This window comes from Pinus tabuliformis, chromosome 4_2, assembly GCF_031772625.1.
Source record: "Pinus tabuliformis cultivar Carrire ecotype Pingquan chromosome 4_2, CPIR1, whole genome shotgun sequence".
NCBI classification, from domain to species: Eukaryota; Viridiplantae; Streptophyta; class Pinopsida; order Pinales; family Pinaceae; genus Pinus; species Pinus tabuliformis.
Genome location: NC_142304.1, coordinates 1,089,235,316 through 1,089,260,262, shown reverse-complemented (window position 1 = coordinate 1,089,260,262; position 24,947 = coordinate 1,089,235,316). Strand labels below are relative to the sequence as shown.

The 24,947-nt window shown below is 39.4% G+C and overlaps 2 pseudogenes; both read right to left on the bottom strand.

Annotated features, from left to right (window-relative positions):
• Positions 1-16,888: 16,888 nt before the first annotated feature.
• On the bottom strand, positions 16,889-17,812 carry LOC149173431 (cytoplasmic tRNA 2-thiolation protein 1 pseudogene; annotated as a pseudogene).
• Positions 17,813-17,957: 145 nt separating this feature from the next.
• On the bottom strand, positions 17,958-18,857 carry LOC149173430 (D-2-hydroxyglutarate dehydrogenase, mitochondrial pseudogene; annotated as a pseudogene).
• Positions 18,858-24,947: the final 6,090 nt, after the last annotated feature.

The following is a 24,947-nucleotide window of genomic DNA, read 5'->3' as shown; positions in this document are numbered from 1 at the left end:
TTGTAGGTTGGATTTTTGATCCCTTAATGTGAACCATGACCTCATTCTCAATAAGATTGAGGTCAGTCCTTTTCTTCCATACAAGGAAGTTTACGGCCCTAACCAATTTATTGCTTTCTTTGCAAAAAGACATTTTGATGTTATTAGATATATTCATGGACTTACTTGTCAGATTGCTGCTTCTTTCCTCCTTCTAGATGTTGATAGAGGGCCTTATTCTTGAGTGATTAATGAGAGGGAACTTGATTTATGATCCTTTGATGATTTGAAGTGCTTCCAATCTTTCTTCCTGCTTCCTTCTTCTATCTATGGATTCTATGATGTAGATCTTGGACTTGTTAATAACCTTTGAATTGCTTTTATTCCTTCTTTGAAGATTGATTCTTGTGTGTCAACTTGCTTTGACTGCCCCTTCTTGTATTTAGCACCTTAGCTCTGATACTGTGTTGAGAAATCTAGGGCTTTTAATGTTAGCAATTTCTTTGCTTGATAATTGTTTGTGGTATGTTTGTTCTTCTTTACTTATGATATTTTACTTTGTTAGCTTATTAGTGTGTTATTTTGATCAAGACACTTATCAAAATAAATACGATAAGTGACACAGTATAAAGGCTTCTTCAGCTAGGGCCAAAACCTCTCACCTCTTGAGAGGAAAACCCAATCAAAATTATTCTTGTCTAGGTCTTCGATTGATAAGTACCAAGACCATGACAATGACCCTTGAATCTAGTATCCTCTTCAAGAACCTTGTTGCCAACCTGGTCTTCCTAGTTCTTCCTTCTCTTTCTCCTTTTCTGCTTCTTCTAGAGAAACTCGGCCTCTATTTCTTATACCGCACTTTCACAACTACCATAGAGAATTTCATTTTCTAGGTCTTCTAAAGAAACTTGGTCTCTACTTCACTGTCCCATAATATTTCTTCCTTCGCTATCCCAAAAGAGTTCTATTCACTGCCTCCCAGAAGATACCTTCTTCACTGCCCCATAAGATACTTCTTTGTTGCCCCAGAAGATATCTCTTCATTGTCCCAGAAGATCCTACTTCCCTATCAAAAAATATTCTGCTTCATTTTCCCTAGAATATTCTTTCTTCATTACCCTAGAAGAGTGTCCTTTTAGCTTTAGAGAAATTTTTTTTTCATTGCCTCATTTTCGCACTTCCTTCTTCGCTTCTATTCGCTGGATGGAGTTTGAAATTTAGTCTTAGAATGGAGGCTAAGTTCCTCTATTTATACTCCTCTTCACTAGGTCTTTAGGATGACTTGACAACTGGATGGAGGCTAACTTGTTCTGGATGCTTCTTCAACATTTGTAGGTTGGCTTGAAGAGGTTAGGTGAGAAGTTCTTCAGAGGGTACCTTACATAGATAAGATGAAGTGTAACATGATTGAATTTACATGACAATGACCCTTATATTTTATGACTAGATGAAAAATAAAACCTAAAGACTCTCAATGGGAGCCTTGACTAAAAAACAAATCCTTTTCTCATGAAACCCATGAAGTAAGTCAATATAATAATTTCTTTTTTCTTATTTACATCTCTTTACATAAAATCATAATTACGTGTCATTATGAAGACCGAACCTAGTTACACCTTTCAACAATTAACAATATGGTCAAATACAACAAAGTCACTCTTGTTGATGTTTGAACCAATTTATGAGATTCACAGGACAAAATTGAGTTTCTCCAACTTGATTCACAACTCCAACAAGATGAACTATAATAAAGGAATCACATTATGAATGGATTCATATTGTTATAGACATTTTTGGGCACTGCGACCCCAATCAAACATGTCCATAAACCAAGGGCTCCTAAGTCCCTAAAAGTGTTGTTCCATACCCTAAAAGAACAAGGTCAGCTGATTACATCATCTCCCAGAAGTTCTCCATGAAAAATTGCTCAGAACTAGTCAAAACTGGACCATCTCACCTGCTCCATGGTCAAAGTGCGATGCATACTGAAAAGCCCTTCTATGGGGTGCGATGGCGAGAATGGACAAATGGCAGAGTCAATTTGTGAGGTGGATGATCATGGAATCTTCCAGAAACTTCTCCTGTGACACTTGCCTCTCTGAATTCGCCCAGGGATGAGTAAGAGATCATCAATCTCCAAGTGGAATCAAGAACTATCAGAGAGAGGAAACTAATCAAATCTCAGAAGCTGACTCACCTCCCTACAATCATCTATATATGGATCCCTCATCCTAGAGATCCAGAGGCTGGAATTTGGTATCTTGTAAGGAAGTGGTGCTGGTTTCTTGGTGTAACATCATAGTGTTGGGTGATCTAAGCTTTTCATGAGGTGAAGAAGGGCTTTCTTGCTGAGAGGATGACGTTGGGTCAGAACAATTGGCTGTAATCCTCTTTTCTATTCTTGATATTAATAAAGCTATTCAAATTTTCCTCCAAATTCTTGTATGATTGATTATATATGCATTTGTGTGGTCGATATACATCTGGTCCTATATTGTTTGTGATAGTAGATCTCTGTTCTTGGATAGTGTTATGCTGCTTTGATTCCACAGGTGCTCTTTGAAGCTGGCTAGACGAGGAAGCGAGTGGCAAAGATCTATCAGAAGGGAGAGGAATCAAGCAAGGAACCAAGTGCAAGACAGAGGTTGGTCTCCTTTGTTCCCCTCTTATCTACTTCTCATAAAGGAAAATGAAAGTAGTTTTAGTTTGTTTGTTTCTAAGATAGCTACCAGTCTTAGTGGGACTAGCAGCTCTGCATGGACACTAGATTTCCCAATAACAAAATGGTGACTCCACTGGGGAACGAATAGCTTGTTTGCTTTTCTATACTTGTTTGTTTTATAAACTTACAGACGGAGCCTGAAGTCAAGCCAGCTAGCCTTCGAACTGCATTTGCTATGCAAGTGCAAAGTAGATCAATGCTGCTTCAGTCTATCTTCGGGTTTTGTTTATAAACTAAACAATTGATTTGTAAACATCCTAATTTCCCTTGTGGTGGCTCTATTAACCTCCTTAGATCTACCCCTATGATTTATTTACTGATTATCACTTGCTCGGCCTAAATCCCTGAACTGTGCTGCAAACTGTGATCAAGAACTGGATCAAAAGTCTCGCACTGTACCATCGCACCCTCTCTTCAAGGATATTAGTATGCATTGAACTTCCCATGTGTTGTAGCTGGGATGCATACTGGAATCCCTGTGTAACAGGTGCGATGGTTAGAGAAGGCTAATTTTGCCTCCAGACTTTGGTTTTTCTTCACTCTTTTCAGCTCTATTCAGGAGTTTTGCTGTCTGTAGTCAGTATACCTCTGTGGAAACCCCCTTCCTTGCCATTATTCCACCTCCATTGTGCAAAGAACTGTAGATGTTTTTATTTATTGTGAGCCATTTTCAATTCTCTTTTACAAAGAAGTAGCGTAATTGAACCGTCGTTTCTTGATTTGGAAGTGTCGCAAGTGTCGTTTTCAGTCATAGAAAATAATCTGATTGTTCTTGATAGTCGATTACACTATTACTCTTGTATTTGATTTGAATTAGTAGTTTTTCAAGTGTAGAAAGCAAGTTTTCGATTCCAAATCGAAAAGTGTCATCATTGTCTTCATTTTTTCTTGAAAATAAGCTTGTTAGTAATGTCGCTTTGAAAAATAATTCAGATTTGCGCTTAGCTTTCTTTTTATCATTCACACATTAAGAAGGCTGAAAAACAAATACATGCATGTGCATTTGCATTTAGACTATTTGTTGGTTCGATTTAGGATAGTGCATATAGTGTGTGCTCTCTGCTCTATGTTGAAAGAATATCATCTCTCTTTCTTTAGTAGCTAAGATTTTCATTGCAAAAAGAAGATTAAACGATTGTTTATCATCTTAGATTGCATTTTAGGAATTGTATATCTACATCACGCGGTGAACCTGAAAGGAAAATTTCTTAAACAAGATCAACTGTAAAATAAATTTAATGAATCTAAAAATGCTTTGGAACCTAACGCACAACATTTAGAAGTCTAGGCTAGAGACGTATTCCGGTGTCGTAAAGCCTGGTAGCTGTTGTTTTCATTGCTGGTTGAGTGATTCCTCCACTTTGAGATGATAAGTGCCAGTACGAACTTATGCTCCCACGTACCGTCGAGTATATATTGGAAGACCACAATAGGCTATATCCTTTATCCATAGGAAGCCGTGTCTGCCGCCCTATCGATCGCAATGCACTGAACACAACATTCGGGAAGATTGACTGCCGTACCGTAAAAAGTATTCTGCAGTTTTACGATTTATTTGGTAATCCCTCTGTCTAGACTTCCAAAGTAGTCTCTTTCGTTCCTTTTCAGACTCCTTAAAGGAAAAGGTCCATCTGAGCACTTGTCACTTCAAGCTCATTAAAAATCGAAGGCGACTAGAGTCATCTTTTGTTTTTTGTCGACTCTTAAAAAGTTGTGTCAAAGCATCTAAAATTTATTTTAATCGGAATAAATGTCACCTTTCCTACATTGGCCTTAGGTTGAGAAAAATGGAGTCCACCAACCAAGGATTTCCCCTTGGAGGAAATCCTAGTCCTTTCTCCTCTTGGGGAGATGTTGGTGTGCCCCATATGGCCACATTGTCACTTCCAGGATTGACAATCAGCCTGCCCGTATGGCCCTTCTCGACCTCTGTCGTTCAAAACACCGTGATTCATGAGCAATCAAGTTAGCAATTATATGATACCAGAGTTACCCCCAAACCTTCTACTTCATCTGATTCTCCCTCTCTTCCTTCCTCTTCGCTTGATGGAGCTGGTAAAGCCAAAGATCAAGTAACTAATAAGGAGAAGAAGGGGAAGGAGAACAAAGAGAAGAAGGAGAAGGAGCCAAAGGCGAAAAGGGGCAACCAAGCATCATCTAGTGAAAATCCACACACTACACTTTCAAAGCCTAAATCTCCTTGTGTCATTTGCAAAGGATATCACTATCATCGAGATTTTCCTTGCATCCCTCGGATCTTAAGGGACTGGTCTCCTCGTTTGCACAATCTGGTGTCAATGACCTCTGATGATCATGTTGAAAGTACACCATCAACTAGTGAAAGCGAAGCGTCGGGACAGAAAAGGAAAAGTAAATTCCCTTGTAAATTGTGTGAAGGTGATCACGCCATCCATTGTTGTCCCTTCCTTGATGAAGCTAAAAGAGTTTTGGACGACCGTCCAGTTTCACCGTTACGGCTTCCTCCTAGATATAAGAAACTCTTACCGAGTCCATCACTAGTTGAAAATCCAACTGACACGCTATATTGGTCGGTCGAAGCGTCTATCGTTGAAGATAAACCATCTGAATTCACACTAGACGAAAGTCAAAAGGTCGAGGCGGAAGTTGACCCGGTCTTACCTTCAGAAGGTCCATCTTCAGATGATACAGTCACCGGAGAGAACAAGAATGACACCGTTCAAATTCTCTTCATACACATAGACTCCGATGAACATGGGGGTAGTCTACTTGTTCCTTTACCGCAGGAAGGAAGTTCATCAGAGTCATATTCGGCCGTCTATTTGGTCCCACCTCCGAGCAACCTAGTTGTTTCCTTCGATTGGAATCTACTAGGCAAACCCCGTTTACCGACTAGTGTACCATTTCGAATCATTGCACAAATATACAGAATGGTCATGGTCGGTACCATCATAGATGAAGGGGCTTCTGTGAGTATCCTTTCCTCAACTACTTGGAAAGCACTTGGTTCGCCATCGCTTTTGCCTGAGATGAGAAATCTAATAGGCTTTGACAAAGGAACCAGTCGACCATTAGGGATCCTTCCCAATGTGTCAATAACATTGAGAAGGAAAACCGTTCACATGAACGTAATGGTAGTCCAAGGACCCCTAGATTATAATCTACTCCTTGGACGCGACTATATTTATTGCATGGGAGCCATTGTCTCCTCGCTCTTTAGAGTAATGTGTTTTCCGCATGAAGGAAGAGTGGTCAAGCTCGTAGACCAGCTTTCATTCCCCGGCTCACACATAGCAAATAGTCAAATACCATCCCTGAATGGTCTTTTCACGCAAGGAATGTCTCATCAATCCCCAGTCCGTCCACCTGATGAGCGCGAGTGATTCAGGAGGACATGACTGAAACCCAGGGGGCATGCACGCTGGTCTGCTTTGGTAGGGAAACTTTGGGTATAGGGTAGGTTTTCGCAAAGGATATATGACTGGTCCCATCCCCGTCCATATAGGAAGAGGGGATTAGACTGGATAAGATACCTCCGTGAAAAGGTAGGCCTTTCCCGACAGAACAAACGTTTTGTCTGCAAATTGAGGGGTAACCTAGAAACTCTACTTCGCTATACCTGGGGGCATGCAAACCTCTTGTGAGCAAGCGAGAAACGACCAACTAACGTTAACTCTATGATTCCGCTGACTTCAACCGCCTAGGTCGGGTGAGTGGTCAAATCGACCATTCATCTTCACAGGGGCCACCATGGCACCGACAAAGTAAAGGAAACAGTTTCCTACTTAACCTTGGTAGTGATCTTGGTAGTTAAGTAGAGGGGTGTAGTTGGTCGTTCCTAGCTTGCATGCAAGAGGCACCGGAGCATAGTTTCAAATGGTGCAAGCTCCCTAAAAATTGAACCTATCGATGAGACATCCTTATTATACGACTGGCTTGAGCAGTTTTTATGTGGATTTCAAGCTCGTTAAAAATTAAACATAAACAATGAGAAAATGTTTCCCCCAGAGTTTAAGCTCATTCATTAAAAGATGAACCAATTTCCAGTAAATAACCATCGTGAATGCATTATCATCAGCCTTTGAAGCCTTGGTCGTGTTCTCATCATCACCTCCACTCTGTTTTTGGCCAATCATTCACTTCCATTTGATTGTTTACCCTTTTTGAGGAACAACTACGAAGAGTGATCCTGTTAGCCATCCTTGTGACACTGCCATGATTGGAAAATTTCAAACCTTACCTGGAATCAGCTGCTACCCAAATTTATCACTCGTTCCTCGAAAAACGAGTCTCCTTTAAGCTCTTTTCATCTGACTCGTAAAATATGAAAAGATTGCCGAGCAATTAGCCTCTCCAGCTCGTTAAAGTGACCGGAAGTGCTATCGCTCCTCTAGATTTTAATCTTTTTGGACCTGAGGGATTATTACACAAAAAGATCAAGCGCTTGTTTGTTCAACTCGTTAAAATTACCAAAAAATCATCCCTTTTGTATTATTTTATACTCTTTCGGACTTAAGGGATTATGATATGAAAAAGGATTATTGGAGTTTTCTTTACGTCCCTTTCAGACTCTCTAAAATTGAAAAGGACCGAGTTATCTTTGTCGTTAAACTCATTAAAACCGAATAGCGACAAACTTGTCGATACAGACAAGAACGAGTTTCACTATCGCTAGGCTCGTTAAAACATAGCGATGGGTTTGCCCGAAGGGAAAATTATAGAACAAGCATATGATATCCTCCTCAAGCTTGACAAAAATAAAGAGGTACTGGTTAGCAATGACTGGGGAAAAATTGGGAAGAAAACTTGAAGAAACTTTATTGGTAGCAAGTCGCTCTTGAACATGACACTTCCACTTCGCATCCGAGTTGGGTTGGGTTGTTTCGTTCACTGGTCATATCACCATTGGTCCATCACACCATCCATATTTTGGGTTAACGCTACCAATCCATCATGTCAGTGTCGCCGGTATGTTCAAGAGAAGTCGCTCGGGAATTCACCTGTGTCTCATCCACTGCAATACATTTACACTCCATTCTTTCATGACCGCCACCCTGAACCCTGTATCATCAGATCGTTTTCACCTCCAAAATCATTTACTCCATTCCATGCCGTAGATGTGGGATTCATTAAGGCCCTCCTACGGTGGGTCGCTTCTTGTCGACATCAGCTCATTATCCAAGAAGTTGACTTAGGGACAACCCTTTCAGTACTTTGAAGCTTGCATGCCTCAATGGCAAGTTTCTCACTTCCGGCGACAGGTTTACATCAATGGCCTTCGACCGAAAGATTTTGCGTGGTGTTCGACGCCAAGTCCCTTATTCACACCACGTGAATTGTACTGGAGCACCTTGAGGGTCATCATCATTATTGGTGATTCCTCTCGCGCCTGTTAACAGCTTACATCACTGGCTGGTAATCAGGCGATGCCTTTCCATGTTTGACTCCAGAAAATATCTCACATGGATCGACTTGTACTTTGAGTGAATATTGAACGAGATTGAAGACCCCAGATCTAGTTCCATCCATCCGGGTTGTGATATATATTTAGGAAAATAAAGACATCAAATGTACATCATTGCTGCATAGATAATCATCCAATCTAAGGGATGATGACTCTACCAGAATCATCAGTCTGCACACAGACGATTGTCTGTCTTATGTACATGAAAATGAATTTATAAAGCTGAGCATGGGAATGCCCGCCTCAGCTAGATCATGAAAATATTATGAAGATAATGTATTGTATTGTATCTTATTATAGGTCGCCTTCCAGCTCGAAAAAACTTCGGATCCTCATGATAAATCATTTCACTCGACATCAAAAGATTAACGACCTCATGCTTTAGGGGGCAACTGTTGTAGGCATTTTTGGGCACTACGACCCCAATCAAACATGTCCATAAACCAAGGGCTCCTAAGTCCCTAAAAGTGTTGTTCCATACCCTAAAAGAACAAGGTCAGCTAATTACATCATCTCCTAGAAGTTCTCCATGAAAAACTGCTCAGAACTGGTCAAAACTAGACCATCTCACCTACTCCATGGTCAAAGTGCGATGCATCCCACCTAAATTCACATGGGAGGTGCGATTCATACTGAAAATCCCTTCTATGGGGTGTGATGGGCAAGAGTGGACAAATGGCAGAGTCAATTTGCGAGGTGGATGATCATGGAATCTTCCAGAAACTTCTCCTGTGACACTTGCCTCTCTGAATTCACCCAGGGATGAGTAAGAGATCATCAATCTCCAAGTGGAATCAAGAACTATCAGAGAGAGGATACTAATCAAATCTTAGAAGCTGACTCACCTCCCTGCAATCATCTATATGTGGATCCCTCATCCCAGAGATCCAAAGGCTGGAATTTTGTATCTTGTAAGAAAGTTCTGCTGGTTTCTTGGTGTAACATCATAGTGTTGGGTGATTTAAGATTTTCATGAGGTGAAGAAGGGCTTTCTTGCTGAGAGGATGACGCTGGGTCAGAGCAATTGGTTGTAATCCTCTTTGCTATTCTTGATATTAATAAATCTATTCAAGTTTTCCTCCACATTCTTGTATGATTGATGATATATGCATTTGTGTGGTCGATATATATCTGGTCCTATATTGTTTGTGATAGTAGATCTCTGTTCTTCGATAGTGTTATGCTGCTTTGATTCCACAGGTGCTCTTTGAAGTTGGGTAGATGAGGAAGCAAGTGGCAAAGATCTATCAGAAGGGAGAGGAATCAAGCAAGGAACCAAGCGCAAGACAGAGGTTGGTCTCCTTTGTTCCCCTCTTATCTACTTCTCATAAAGGAAAATGAAAGTAGTTTTAGTTTGTTTGTTTCTAAGATAGCTACCAGTCTTAGTGGGACTAGCAGCTATGCATGGACACTAGATTTCCTGATAACACATATTAAGAAAAATTCCTTGTTTGGATTTGAGAAAGATTCCTATCAGTAGATAACACATGATCAGGTTAGTGATGCCACTTCAAGAGCACATTCAAATGAAGATTGATAAGTTTCACTTATACTTTCCAAGCCCATTCTTAGACCTTGGGAAGAAATCATAAAAAATATGCAGAGAATTAGTCTTGGATATGAAAAGGAGGTGACCATTGACTTTCTAGACTATTCCAAACCAATCTAGTTCTAGAGAGATTGGTTTCTTCAAGAAAGTTCATCTATACTTAATCCACCTCCACACTAGATTCCCAAATGCCAACATTATCATTGAGTTGGCCACATGAAGAATCGATGTTTTGATCTTTATCTCTGTGAACATTATGGAAAGTAAAATCATCCTCCAGAAAAATGTTCCAGTAATAAGAACACTACAAGAGTAAAGGTTCACCTTGGATGGATCACTTCTTGGTAATGGTATCAACAACCAAGAAAATATATCGATCACATCAAATCATTCATTCTCTAGTATTAACACATCTTACAGTGGAGATATTTTCATCTTCTCACCTTGTATTTGATAAGGGGGAACTAATAGTTAGTTTCAAGTTGAAAAACCTTATCAATCAAGTAGAAACAAACAAGCATATGCCACAACCTAAACTAGATCTAACAAATAGATCTTAGAACCAGAGTTAGCCAAAGTCCGAGTCAGAGTTGTAGCTAGAGCCATGTTCCATGAGCATGATTTGTTTTTTGGTATTACTAAAACTACCAGTTAGTAGAATACTTATAGATTCTATTAGAAAACAATTTGTGATCATATTGAAACCACAATCTCTACCATTTCATTAGTTTTTGATCATCTTTAAACCACTATATGAGAGCACTTCCATTTCACAGAAGGCATAATCTTCTAACTAAATTAGGAATTGTTTCAGGAACTACCTCGAGCCAAGTTCCAGAAGTTGTGGTTATCTTTAAACCACCATTTAGTAGAAGACTTTGGAGTTTGCTACCCATTTGGTTTGTGTTCTTCCTTAAATCACAAGATTCAAAGAACACATTCAACATTGGCTACTATCGACTTCGAGATTTCAACTCTCTTCTAAGACTCACATATATCATTTCAGATTAAGTGGAGTAATGCTAGAAGCATATTTTATAAGGGTTATAGTAAATGCATTATTCTCTTGAGAAAAACATGAAAAGTATCAAGAGAATGGGAAGAGTCAGCAAGAGTCCAAGATACCTCTTGGAAGATGAAACCAAGGGTCATGCATCATGTACTTATATGTGTATCTAATTAATGAAATAACATTACATGCTTATCTCAAACTTTCTTTGATTATGGTTGGTCTAATATAATCATAAATAATAATTGATTATTGTTAATAATTATAGAACATGCACACATAGTTTGATAATTTTTTATTATACTCTACTGTATTTATTTTTAATTTAATTATTTTCTTATATAATTTAAAATGATGATATTGTATAAATGGAATTTTTTGTCTCCAAGGAACATAGTTTATTGTATTAATTGCGTTTAATTTTTTTAGATTATTAGAATGAATACAAACTACACAAAGGGTATATTTATCACAAGTATATTTTGTAAATGGAATTAATTAACTCAATTAAATATAATACACTTGGTTGGGATTTTATATGAATTCGAAGGTGTTCACTGAACATATTTTTTATATTTGCAATCTAATATTATACCCACAATAATATCTTGAGCAATGATAGATTTTGGCTTACTAATTTATGCTCAAGTTAATTACATAATGAAAATTTACAATATACATCAAAATTTTAAAGAACTTTGTAAATAATATAACAAGTGTCAAAACAAAATTCACATAGTTGTAGGTGGTTGAGGTTGTCTTTTTTCATCCACCTTTTATTTATATTTATTTATATAAAATTTCCATAGTAGGATCTATAAAATTAATGTGGACACAAGATTTCCCAATATCCTATAAAAAATTTATCCACCAACTAAAGACGCTATGTGGAAAATTTAGTTCGTGCTTTCAAACATTTACCATTAATGACATTCTTTGTTATGAAACCATTTTTATTTTAATTTATTTATCCTTTTATTATTTTTTATACACAATGCATCCATAATAGGATTTGCAACCGCAACTCAAATTAAAATAATTCAACAAAAAAAAAACATTGTATGACAACTCTAAATTTTAATGAGTGATACCTCTCAAATTTAATTTAAAAATGGATACCATTTATAATGTTATGTATCATCCCACTCATAATACATTTTATAAATCAAATGAAAAAAACATCAAAATGACATAAAAATCATAATATTCATGAATGAAATGCATATCAAATATACAAACAAATAAACATAAGCAATATACACATTAAATATGCATCTCATCAAAATAAATAAACATATCATATATACATATAAAATCAAATATACCATGATACATAACAATTAGCTAGGTCTACAACTACAACTAGAGGCATCAATGCCTCCACTACCAAGGGTACTACAAGGTATATCAATGTTTGTATCAAATGACAATGAGATTATAGCATGAAATGCCTCTTCATCGGTGGGTGTATCACTTGATTAGATTGTACCATGTACAAAATAAAGAATAAAATATCATGCCATAGGTGTAGTAAAAGTGCAATAGGGGGAGTAGTGTGTGGATCACCAGAAGTTGTCGTAGTCAATGACACATCTGGAGGAGGAGGAGCTACTAGATGATCTGTGGATGGTACAAATGGTGATGTATGTGTAGGAGGAGGAGCTACTAGAGGATCTATGGATGGTCCAAATGATGATGTATGTGCAGGAGGAGGAGGGTTGTTGGAGGATCTATGAATGGTCCAGATGGTGATGTATTTGGAGGAGTAGGAGGAGGAGTTGTAAGATATGTGGATGGTACTGATGGTGATGTATGTGGAGGAGGAGGAGTTGTATGACGTGTGGATGGTCCATATGGTGATGTATGTGAAGGAGGAGGATTTGTACGATATGTGGATGGTCCAGATGGTGACATATGTGGAGGAGAAGGAGGATTTGTTGTAGGATATGTGGATGGTTTAGATGGTGATTTATGTGGAGGAGGAGGAGGTGGTGGTGGTGGTGTTGGTGGATGGTCCAAATGGTGATGTGTTGTGGTGGAAGAGGAGGAGGTGGTGGTGGGTTAGTGGATGGTCTAGGTGGTGGGATAGTGGATGGTCTAGTTGGATGATGAGGGGATCAATGGGCCAAGAAACTAACATCCTTTCGTGAACTTGCTACCTTATTTTTTACTATCTTTATCTCGTAGGAACCTTCATAATCATCCTTTCAACATAATCTTGTCACATTCCATATGCACATTTTCCATCTGAGCTACAAAAGGTTACATAGAGGTAAAGATTCCATTGTTCTATAGTTTTATATGTTTTTCTGTATAAAAATAGGTTAATATGTGAATATTGTAGAAATTAAGAAATTATGTAGCTCCTCTATAAAATTGTAGCAAATTCAATGATTATCACATCTTTAGAAGAAACCTGGTCAAACCAAGCATAAAGACAGATAACAAAAGATAACGGGATAATAATCCATGTCTCTAGTGCACCAAAGAAGTGATTGAGTCACCACAATGGAAAAATCAAAGTCTTTGTCAACTGGTTGCGTGACACAGTGCAGAGGTAGAATATTTGAGGATTTTGATATGGAAGTATGTTAAACATCAAGCGACCATAATATCTTTACAGTATTGGAAAATACTAAAGAATAGTTTGTTAATAGCTATGTGATGAGATGATTTTTCACATGGGCTAAGTCAGCAAGTCATACAAATATGAATCTCAATATCAATAATATAACACTTAGTCATCACCTTTATAGCATTCAAACTCTAAAGATTGTTATTCTCAAAAACTCTATATAGTGATCTTGCTTAGCAGAACCAAAGAGACAAAGATTTTAAGTTCTAAATTGTTGTATGGCTTATTTTCTCTAATAATATCACAGACAATTGAACTTTTCCTTCATTGTGCATACATTTTTATTTGAGATCATTTAGAGTTGTTCTTGTGTTTTTATAAGGCTCGTGCGATCACCTGTAGGGACCCCTTGTGGACATACCACGTTGTTCTGTAGTATATGTTTCTTACTATCTTGTATTCATTTATTTTCATCTCTCAGTATAGATTTGAATGCTCTATTTTTACAATAGTACTATGCTTTTCTCCAAAATTGACTTATGAGTTCTAATTCTCAATCATTTCTTTTTTCTTTACAACCCTTAAACAAGCACTTGAAAAAATATGTAAAAATAAGTCACATTTAGATCATTTTCATTCTTGTAGTGAGAATTTCGATTTGCGGAATTATTACTTGTAGTTGTAGAGTCAGATCTCATCTCATGCCCATTTACATGCTTTTCTAGATTAAGATTTATGAGCTTTTATAGAATAAGTTTATATGCCTTCATAGAAATAGTTTTCAAATGATTTCCTAGATTAAATGTACTTTCTTTCTTAGACTAGATTTGTGTGCTTTCATAGCTCCGAAGGTTAGCTCAAATAGTCAAGTCCCCATTGTTAAAGCACATTTACTATTGAGAGGTCAAGGGTTCAATTCTCTCAATACCCTCGGGGTCAAGCTCTATGGTTGAGATGGAAGGAATTGATCCCTTCGAATGGATCTGCTTAGTACAAATATTCCATAGATGTAGAGGTCACCACTCTCTTACGTCCATGAACCACATAGAAAAATATTTATGTGCTTTCATAGATTAAATTTTCTTGTTCTCCTAGACTAGATATATATGCTTTCATAGATTAAACTTACTTTTTTTCCTAGATTGGATTTATATTCTTTCATAGATTAAATTTACTTGCTTTCCTTGAATGGATTCATATGCTTTCATAGATTAATATTTCCTTTCACATCAATTTACTTCTGATAGAATTAGAAGTTAAGACCTTGCATATACTTTGTTGTATACGTTAAGCTTACAAAATCAGATTGACAATTTAATGTAGCATAATTTAAAGCATAAATAAATTGATCAATATTGATTTTGGTTGATTTGGTGTAGGACTAGCTAGTGGAGGAGGATGGAAGGATGTTGGTTGGTCTATTGTGGGACTAGTTGGTGGAGAGTCATGAGGTGGATGACCACCATCATTATCCTTAGAGGAATCATGGGTGCCATACCTCAACCTATGGATGAGGTTATTAACATCGACAATGTGATGCATCAGTGTTATCATGTCCTGAGGAAGGGTCACCCATATGTATGAGAGCTCTTATTTCTATAAGATATCTATAAAATACCTAAGTATGATCCCATTCCTAATGAATATATTATGTATGGGATCCACTGCCTTTATGTGACTCTATGGTTTAACCTGCATGGTAGACCAGGTATAAGTACTAGAGGATGTTGGTTGCAACACCCTCCTCCCACATTTACCCAAGTTAACTGGTCCGCTAGGGTAAAAATGTGACGATTGGCATCTATGATGTGATTCAGCTCTCCATGTACAATTAAGGAAGTGGAACCGACAAAACACAACCAATCTGGCCTTCTGCACATGCTACAAAACCTTCAGGAGACAACCAACCCTTCCAAGTGACCAACCCCTGAGACAACTTGACATTTGATTGATATGGACCCTCAACCACTCCCATGAAAAGCCATTCATGCGACTGAGGCCTTCCATTTTCTCCCACAATAAGGCATGCCATAAACTATGGACTTTTTTAGCCAATCCTGAGCTAGTGACCCCGGATTATGTGCCACTTTTAAGGGCCAGGACTCAGGCCACTGCCTAGAACTTCATGAAACTTTCAAAAATGATAAATAACAATGGAATAATGATACTAATGTAATATTTGATACAAGTACTTGATCTAAACCCTACTATCCATGACAAGCATTTCGTCGAACATGTCACAAATATGTAATCTATAGGTCATAACAACAGATCTAAGCATAAGGGTCTCATACTTATCTGAGATTCGTAAAGAAGAATTGTTGCCTTATCACAATAGTTGCATTATCATCTATTAGGTAATATATTCATTATCCATTCTGTTAGCGCTTGAGATTTCACCTCAGGCTGAGAAAGGTAAACCTCAAGGCAACATCAAACCATTCAGCCCCGTAGCTAGCCCTACGGGGCAGGAGAAGGCTCTCTCCGGTCTATCTCGACAAATTTTCAATGGGGTGAGATGACCAACAAGGAAACACTGATATTAGGCTAGTAAACTGATTAGGAAGGTTGATTTGGGGTTTTTAATGACGGGGTTTTTCTGGGCTGCATGGGAAAAATCACAACTTGAACATAGAAATATAATGACTACACAGATTATCAACTGAGGCAAGGTAGGCAAGCAATTTAACACCAAATCTAGATTTTAAATGGGATGGCAAGACTGGTGAGGAGCTGACAAGGGCATAGGAGATGAATCCTTGTCAAACAGAAGAAAACATCGAACGTGAACAAACTTATAGGAGGAGCATATAATACTATGAATTCCTACCTAAACACTTCATTTGTTCAGCTAGAAATGATCATGAAATGAAATGAAACATAACGGTTTACATATGTAACAGAGGAAAAACTAATGTTAAATTGTCATACCACATGAATCTCAGAAAACAGAGCTGTGTCTTTCTCATTAAAAATCCCTGTTCATGGACTGTACAATAAAAAGCTCTCTGTCTCTCCAATAGCTCCCAACGCTCAGAAAAACTCCCCTCTCCCTTTTACATAAATTTTATCTTTTAATATATGAAATAAACACAGCTGGGGGAAAACAAATCGACCCCAAGCCCTCTGCGCTGTTTCAACTGCAATGTACAATAATAGAAAGGAGCGTTACATTCTATCCTAAAACAGAACCATGTCCCTAAAAATCCTCTGATCATTGGCTAATTAAAAGATGAATGCTGGAGCGCAGATCTCCATAGGATCAGGATTGGAATCTTAAACCAAATCGCATTTTTGGTCTTGACTTAAGTTCGATTTGCCACGTTGCATTTGCCATTTTAATAAAACCACTTTAAACTAAAAACCTATCCTTATGATGACAACTGTACTGAAAGAGGTTTGCGTGGTTGCACCCAGCGTTTAACACATCCAAGCACATGCTATATGGTAGCATCGGCAACAGTTCACAGTCCGTCTTCTAAGAGCCACATCGCCCACAAAATCTCCAAAGGATCAATCGCTGGCGGAAATCATGGAACGGAATCCTGTCTGTCTCAGGTTCCCCATGATCTGAAACTCATCATCTGTTTACATTGAAAGTGACTTTCTTGTTATAGAGCTGTGCAGAGGAGGGGCGCTACTCCATCTGTAGCAGGCATATCAATTTTTAAAGCATGGCGTCCCCTAGTTCGATTAATTCCACGTTTTGGAAGGCCTCGGTTCAAACCATCTATTAAAACACATGCTTTGCACCATTTCTGGCTGGAAATATAACCACAGCGCTCACATACACCTTGTTCTGGCATTTTTGCTGAAGAAGAAACGCGAAAATTCTCACCTGATCTAATTATGTCAAGGATTGCTCTTGGTCTGATTTGTTCTAAATCTTTAATAAAATCACGAGCAAAGCCTCGATATGCATTTGGTGAATAAATGCATTCGGTAGAGAAGTAATCAAGCTTCTTGAAATATGCATACATGACGATCTCCTTTTCATATGTATATTTAAAAGGCTTGCATCTTGGAATAGATCCATCTTCCCCTGTTGTTATCAATGTGCATCTACTTAGCCTGGAAATATCTCCACGAAGAATATTTAATAGTACAGTCTCTGCTATATCATCTGCATTGTGACCAGTTGCAATTTTATCTGCTCTTACCATTGCGGCCCCTCTATCTAAAGCCTGGCGACGAAAAACTCCACAAAATGTACATAATTATGTCGTTTAGTGATGCCTTCATCTATCGATAGCAAGAACAGATCTAGACCATAATTGTGTCGTTTATTCAACTCTGTCAAGACATGTGCTAGAACAGTGGAGTCTTTACCACCAGAAGCTCCAATAGCAACACGTTCTCCTGGTCTAAAAAGGTGGTTCTCGATAATAACCTTGTGAATCTCTTCTTCAAAGGCAAAATAAAAGCATTCCCTGCATACCTTGTTGAGTCTTGGGTCTTCTCAGAGCAGCTCTCTTTTGTGCACATATGTCGCACTGGCGTCCCATTTTCTTTGGCTTCTCCATGTTCTGCTCCATTTATGGTGTGCAGAGCTCACAATTCCATCAACGGCAAATTGAAGCCTTTGTCGGAATGAATATTTTGGTTTCACTGAGACGACCTTACAAACTAGCCATTACCTTCACGCGTAAGTCTAAACAGCCCACAATTTTGCTAGGAAAACTATAGGAATTCGGGCCAGCACATTTCAGGATTTTGGGCCAAGGTTTCGTGGTGAATCCATTTCTTTCGGAAATACGATCCACATAAATAGTGCAAGGGAATACATAGAATTGAAACCTTTGTGACTATGCCGAGGGTGCCTTCACTTCCAATGAATAACTGCTTCAAATCATATCCCGTATTGTCTTTTCTCAAGGTTCCAAGCATATCAACCACAGTGCCATTTGCAAGAACAACTTCAAGCCCTAGAACATTTCCACGAAGAGACCCATATTGAAAAAGACGTATGTCCCCTGCATTTGTGGAAATATTTCCACCAATTTGACAGCTACCTTTTGCACCAAGGTCAATGGGCATCATATACCCCTGATCAGCTAAAAATGTGTCAAGATTCTCCAGGACGCAACCAGCTTCACAAACCAAGATGCCACTAACCTTATCACAGGAAATTATGCTGTTCATCAACCCCAGATTAACAATCACCTCATCAAAAACAAGGACACTCCCACCCACGAGGCCAGTATTACCACCTTGTGGAACAACTGCTAGACATCTTGAATTACAATATTTTAGGATCTGTGAGACTTCTTCAGTGTTCCTAGGACGAAGTAGGAGTTGGCTTGAACCCTTATATTTCCTCATCCAATCATGATTTGCCGTAGCCAATTCATCTTTATACTGAATGACATTTTTCTCTCCAAGTATATTTTGAAAATGAAGAATATCTCTAGCTTCTATCATAGAAAAGGAAGGATTTCTCTGTATTTTCGTAGCTGCAGTTCCATAAGATCTTGTCTGGGAATCATATAAACTTTCTAGCTCTGGAAGTGGAGGAAAATGAAAAAACCAAAAAGACTTGCATGCCGATTGAAAGGGCTGTCGTTTATTCATAAGCCTCATGCTGAATTTGTTTTCTTTGTGCTTTTGCAGAGATAGGAGCTGAGGAAGCTGCTCCCTTTTGAAGAGCTGGAGCATAAATTACATAATTTAAATCAATACATTAATGATTTCTTCTTCAAAACAGGGTTTTGAAGAAGAATCAATCTCTGACATGAGACGGAGTCTAACATCGGCTCCATTTGGGATGGCAGCTGCAGCTTCCTGGAGGTGCCAAGAACCGCAGAACTTTGGGAGAGCAGACAATGCCTCTACCCATTGGGCAATGGAGTCATCATCAACACAACTCTTGACTTAATTTTCACACTGAAACTGAACTGAAACAATCTTCAAGCAAACTAAAACCAGATGCTGCCCTTATGGCTGCTTATTTATTTACATAGCTACCCTAATCTGCTGTACAAACACTAGATCAGGTAATACTAAAATGCCAAATTAACCATTCAAGTAAACCTGAGAATGAAGCCGATTGAGAATGCTGCCACGAAGTCACAGATGCAGTTACTGGCAGCCCTTCATGTGAGTACTGAGCCTGGTCAAGTACAAGGCAGTCTGATCCGTCAATCAAAGTGAAAAATGTGTCCATGTATGTTGCCACTGGATCGCGGAAGCCGGACTCTGTTGGCTGTCCCAACTCCCACCATTGCATGAACAGATCAGCATGCACTGGACTGTCTGGACCAAGTTGGAGTCGCCAGGTGAATGGTTCAGCCTGCGTAAGTGTCTGACTGCTGTCCACCATCAACATCAGATCTAAATTCGATACATGTACTGGGGTGAAATGCAATCGAAGTGGTCGTATTCACAAGCTCACGGAGATTGACTGAAGCAGCATTTATCTACTAACGCTGATGTAAAACAAGAGCGTTTTCGAAGGCTCCTGGCGTAACTTCAGGCTCCGTCTAAGACTTATGAAACAAACACATCAACCCATAAACAAGTTTGTTCTCCCCAGTATGGTCGCCACTATGTTAGCGCTTGAGATTTCACCCTAGGCTGAGGAAGGTAAACCTTCAAGGCAACATCAAACCATTTCACCTCGTAGCTAGCCCTACGGGGTATGAGAAGGCTCTCTCCGGTCTATCTCGGCAAATTTTTAATGGGGTGAGATGACCAATCAAAGGTAACACTGATATTAGGCTAGTAAAATGATGAGGAGGGTTGATTTAAAGTTTTTGGGGTTTTTGGTGGCAATTGGAGGGAGTGCAATTCAGGGTGTGGGGATTGAGCTCAGTTTTTGCAGGTGGGTCTTTGGGGCAAGGAAGGAGTTTGTGCTGATGCCTTAAGCTGAGATGAATGATCAAGGAAGAAAGAGAGGGAGCTAAAGAGGGCAAACAATGACTTTGAATCCTCTTTAGACAGTGGAAAACATAAATATTAAACAAAATTGAAAGCTGAGCATGGCAGGCATGAATTCAAACTTTATCACTTCATTTGTTTAATTAGCAGCAATAGAATAAGAGATGGAACACATAAACACACTTACAATGACAAGTAGGAAACACACCATCAACACAATAATCCACAAGAATCCACAATGATGTCTGCAAAACCCTGGCCTTCCTTTTCCTCAAATTGCAGAGATACAAGTAAAATATACAATAGAGCTTCTCCCTCAAGAGTCCAACCATGAAAATGAGCAACAGAAGGCATACTATAGATGATCTAACTCCTTTCCCCACCTCTAGGGGTTGAGCTCAGCTTCCTAGGAGCTGTTTCAACTAATTCCAAACTAAGCACTAGATAATAGGCAGTCAAAACAACTTGCCTCTAAAACTTAGGAAACCTATCCATGCATTAAATATTCACTATTTACATCAAAGAAACTTCTAGAAGTGTCAAAGGAGAGTAAATGTGTCCAAGTGCTATGAGAATTACACAAAAATCTATCATTTACATGCCTCAAAAGTCAACCAAAGTAAAAACAGTGTTTTGCTGGCCGAACTGGTCAAAACAGTGAAATTTCCCTGAGTGGTCGCGCCCCTCCCTTGGAGTGGTCGCGCACATTGGCAGCTGTGTTTGAGGGCCTTTCTGGTGTCCAAATCAGGTGCAAGATAGCTTGTTGGAAAGGTCTATGAGTCTACTTTCCAACCCCACTGGAATTTCTGAATTTGGAGTTGATTTGACCCCTCAAAAGTCATTTCTCCCAAGGCAGCTTTCTGCAACTCAAAAAAGGGGCAGAAAGTCAAAATTTGCATGTATTTTGAGCTTTTGGAAGTCCAAATCTCCATAAAATTTGAAGTCCATCCATAGGCAAGTGTATTTTTGCATGACAATTCCAAAAATGCAAAGTTTTCCCCGTTCTGAGCTGTCCCCATGAGTGGTCGCACGCGGGGTGAGACCACTCCAACGGCCAAAACCTGTAAAATTCTCAAAAATGCCCAAAATGCCTCAAAACTCTCAAAATTTCTTGGGTTTGCTGCTAGGAGGAGGCTAATGAGTATCATGGTGAGTGAGAGAGGCCTCAGCCAAAATACGGAGCGGGTTGGTCTTCTTCCTCCTCTTGCGGGCCTCGGACAACTTCCTTTGGAGTATCTTCATTTTTGCCTTGTAAACATGCATTCTCGCCCAATAATGATTTTTGATGTTCCGTAGCAGCCTCTTGTCCTGGTTGGCTTTCTCCAACAGTCTCTCCAAGCGAGCATTTTCCTGAATGAGCAAAGACTCCCGGTCAGCAGGCAATGGGTCTCCAGGCCTCCTACGGTTCAAGCCTCTATTACCGCGGATCCTCCATAGTTCATCGAGTTCTTTCTCCGCCTCTAATTGTCTGTTGCGCTGCTCCAGATAAGTGATGGTCCATTGAGACATTTCGAGCCTCTGCTGCAACACGAGGTTCTCCTCCTCTCTCTGTCTGATAAGCTCATAAAAATCTGAAGAAGGAGAGTGAGCGTCAAGGTCAATGAAATCATGATGTGTATCGCCAATTCTCTCATCCTCAATCATGGGCTGCTTGCCCTCCTGTACTGCCTCTGCTGATGAAGAATGCGAGGCCCCTTCCACCTGGTGTGGAGATAACAATCGCTGATCTGAAGAAGATGACGAGACCCCTTCCACCTGCTGTGGAGAAAATACTCGTCGAGCTGCTGCAAATAAGGTCCTATGACCTCTCTGATAGGTGACCCGAGGTGAAGAAGCCACATGTCTCGGAACAATAATCTCGGGCTGGTGTGATGGACCTCCCGCCTCATGAATGACCTCTGGCTCTGGTTGTGGCTGTGGTGGCACTGTAAAAACCTCATGAGAAATGAAGTCTGCCCATGGAATGCCCTGCTGACTCAACTGATGGGAAACAATGAGCTGAATGAGACCATGATGGCACAAACTCCTGTGCTGCTGAGCTGGGGACTGCCTCTGAAACACGGACACCATCCTCTGAATGTCCTGGAAGAAGTAAACCGGGATGTTCATCATCCTCACTCGGGTAAAGTGCATCAACAGGTGAATGTGACAAGCAAAGACTCGTGAAAACCTTCCCTCACATGTGAAGTAATGCATGATAAGCCGCATGATCGGAGCATACTCCTCTCGGAGGAATCTGAAAGGAAAGTTCCCTGACAAGTGATGTACGAATGCTGGCCTGACATATGGCTCAAAATAAACAAAATCCAGCCATTTGCGCTTTGGCCACACCTCACCCACATTGGGTATCCCGGTAGCCTCTGAAATCATCTCAGGAGAAAACACAAAATTCACCCCTGCAAGAGTAACCTGCCCATCATGAAGGCGCAAAACAAATAGCCGGGCCAACTCCCTGTGGTGCTGAATCTGGGCAAGCCTCTCGCAAAACTGGAAACATGACATGTACTGGAAACAAGTCACTGCCAATGGGCAAGCCTGTAATTCTGCTAAAGATGTGGGCTCTTCTCTCCTATGATGACCACCTTTGCCACCCCTACGAGGCCTCTGCTGTGCCTCAACCTCCGTAGAAGAAGACCGGTAATCACCTTGCTCATTAGTTTCAGTGGTTGACATGGTGTTATTGAGCAAGGTGGAGAAAATAGACAAAGTTGACTGCTGCCCTGCCTGCAAAATGATGAGAAGTATGCTGTTTTCAAGGGGAAAAAATCATGAGGGAAATGTTAGGAGAGGGACTTTTTCATAAGGAATGGGAAAATATATAAAAATAGGGAACTTTTAAGGAATAATTCACAAAATGTCAAACATGTTATCTCATCTCTCATCATCGGGAAATCATTTGCAAAGAAATATCTTTATTAGGGAAGACATGTAATAGGGTCACCAAGGGAAAGGACAATACATTTTTCAACAGGGGGTAAGGGATAGCATGTAATACAGGAGATGGGGCAGCACTGATTACTAGCATCAACAGATAGAACTGTACATTATTAGGCATACTCTGTTTTTCCAAGGGATTGATGTACTTTTGATGCTAAGGGGAAATAAGGAATTAATTTACATTTGTCATAAGGGGAGGAGGGCTTTACTTAACAAATTCAAAAGAGAAAGGAGATGCATTGCATCAAGGGTATTAGGGGGATAGAAGGGAAAAGGATGCCTAGGGTTTGGTTTTGGAGACACAGCAACATTCTTTTGCAAACAGTATTTCAGAGCAGCATGTCCTTTAATAAATATGTACAACTGTATTTGCTTTGTTTTTGCTTTGAATAACACAGCCTTCTTTTCACTGTATTTGTGAGGACTATGCACAGCAATAAGTTTCTTTTGTTCTTGCAATGGCTTGGCTATACATAGTAATCTTTTCCTCTGTTTTTTGTCTTTTTTGTTTTATTATTTTTACCATTGCAATTGCTCTTTCCTTTTACACATCACTATTTTGATTCTTGCTGTGTTTTTATATATATATTTTTTATAATATTGCTGTGGGGAAGGAATTAGGGTTTTAGGGATGCATAAGAGAGGGATTAGGGTTTTAGGTATAGGGAATGGGGAATTGATATTCATTGCAAATGTGATGAGATAGAGACACATTATGACAATTGTAAATCTAATAGGAGTAATGGAGGGAATAAAGAAGAATTAAAAACCTTGAAAGCAAACACCAACCTTAGCAAAATTGCCTACATGAACAAATAATCACTAAACCTATTTCTCTTCATATTTTTGATGGTAAAAATGCATGAAGACGAGCTCATCATCCATGTTTCAAACATTCAATACATTAGAGAGGCCTACCTCAAGCAATTAGCAAACCAAAACGCGATTTGAGTGGATTTAGGAAGGTTCTGTGAGTGGGAGCCCGAGTGGTCGCGCGCAGGCTCCGAGTGGTCGCGCACACCCCGAGTGGTCGCGCGCGTTAGAAATTTGAACTGTGGAGGAGGCGCCGAGTGGTCGCGCACACCCAGGTGGTCGCGCACACTGCCCGAGTGGTCGCGCACCAGAAATCTCCTTAATTTTTCTGCAATTCGCCCTCTTTCTCCCTTTCCGCCCTCTTGCTCTTCTTTGCTAGCTCATAGAGGCATAATGAGGCTGTTTAGAGGGAAATTTACCTCTTGTAGGTTCAATTTGAAAAAATTAATTTACAAAACCCACTCTCTAATGTTCTATTTTGACATTCACTTTTAACACTGCTTTTTGAGTTGTTTTGCCCTGAATTTAGCTTTTGAGGCGCTTTAACTTCATTCTTTTTGCAGGTTGACCATCTGATGGACTCTGGCGAGGAGACCAGGGTTATTGCCGGCATTTTGAAGACTTTTGAATTTTTTTTTATTTTTTACAGATATTACATGACCTTGGGTTTAAAAACAAGGTTTTTAAATCCAAGGTATAAATGATCTGTACCTGATGAAAAATATCAATGGAACATATGTACATACCTCCTTCTGCCCTGCTGAGCACTCATGGACCTTTGACTCATGACCTTGCAGTGATTTTTGACCAAAACCCTAGACCTAAGACTTGGGACTTCAAGACAAAAAATAAAACAAGTGTAACACAAGCTCATACCTGACATGACCTGATCCAGCAAAGCTAAGAAGGGGACAAGGACCAGCTCCTCCATCAGTTTTATGGCATGCCTAATGGAATGCAAAACTGACATCGATGAGACACCTACTTATGCATACGCAAAGAGTTTTTTGATCACTGATGGAGGGCATCATGACCGACACTAAC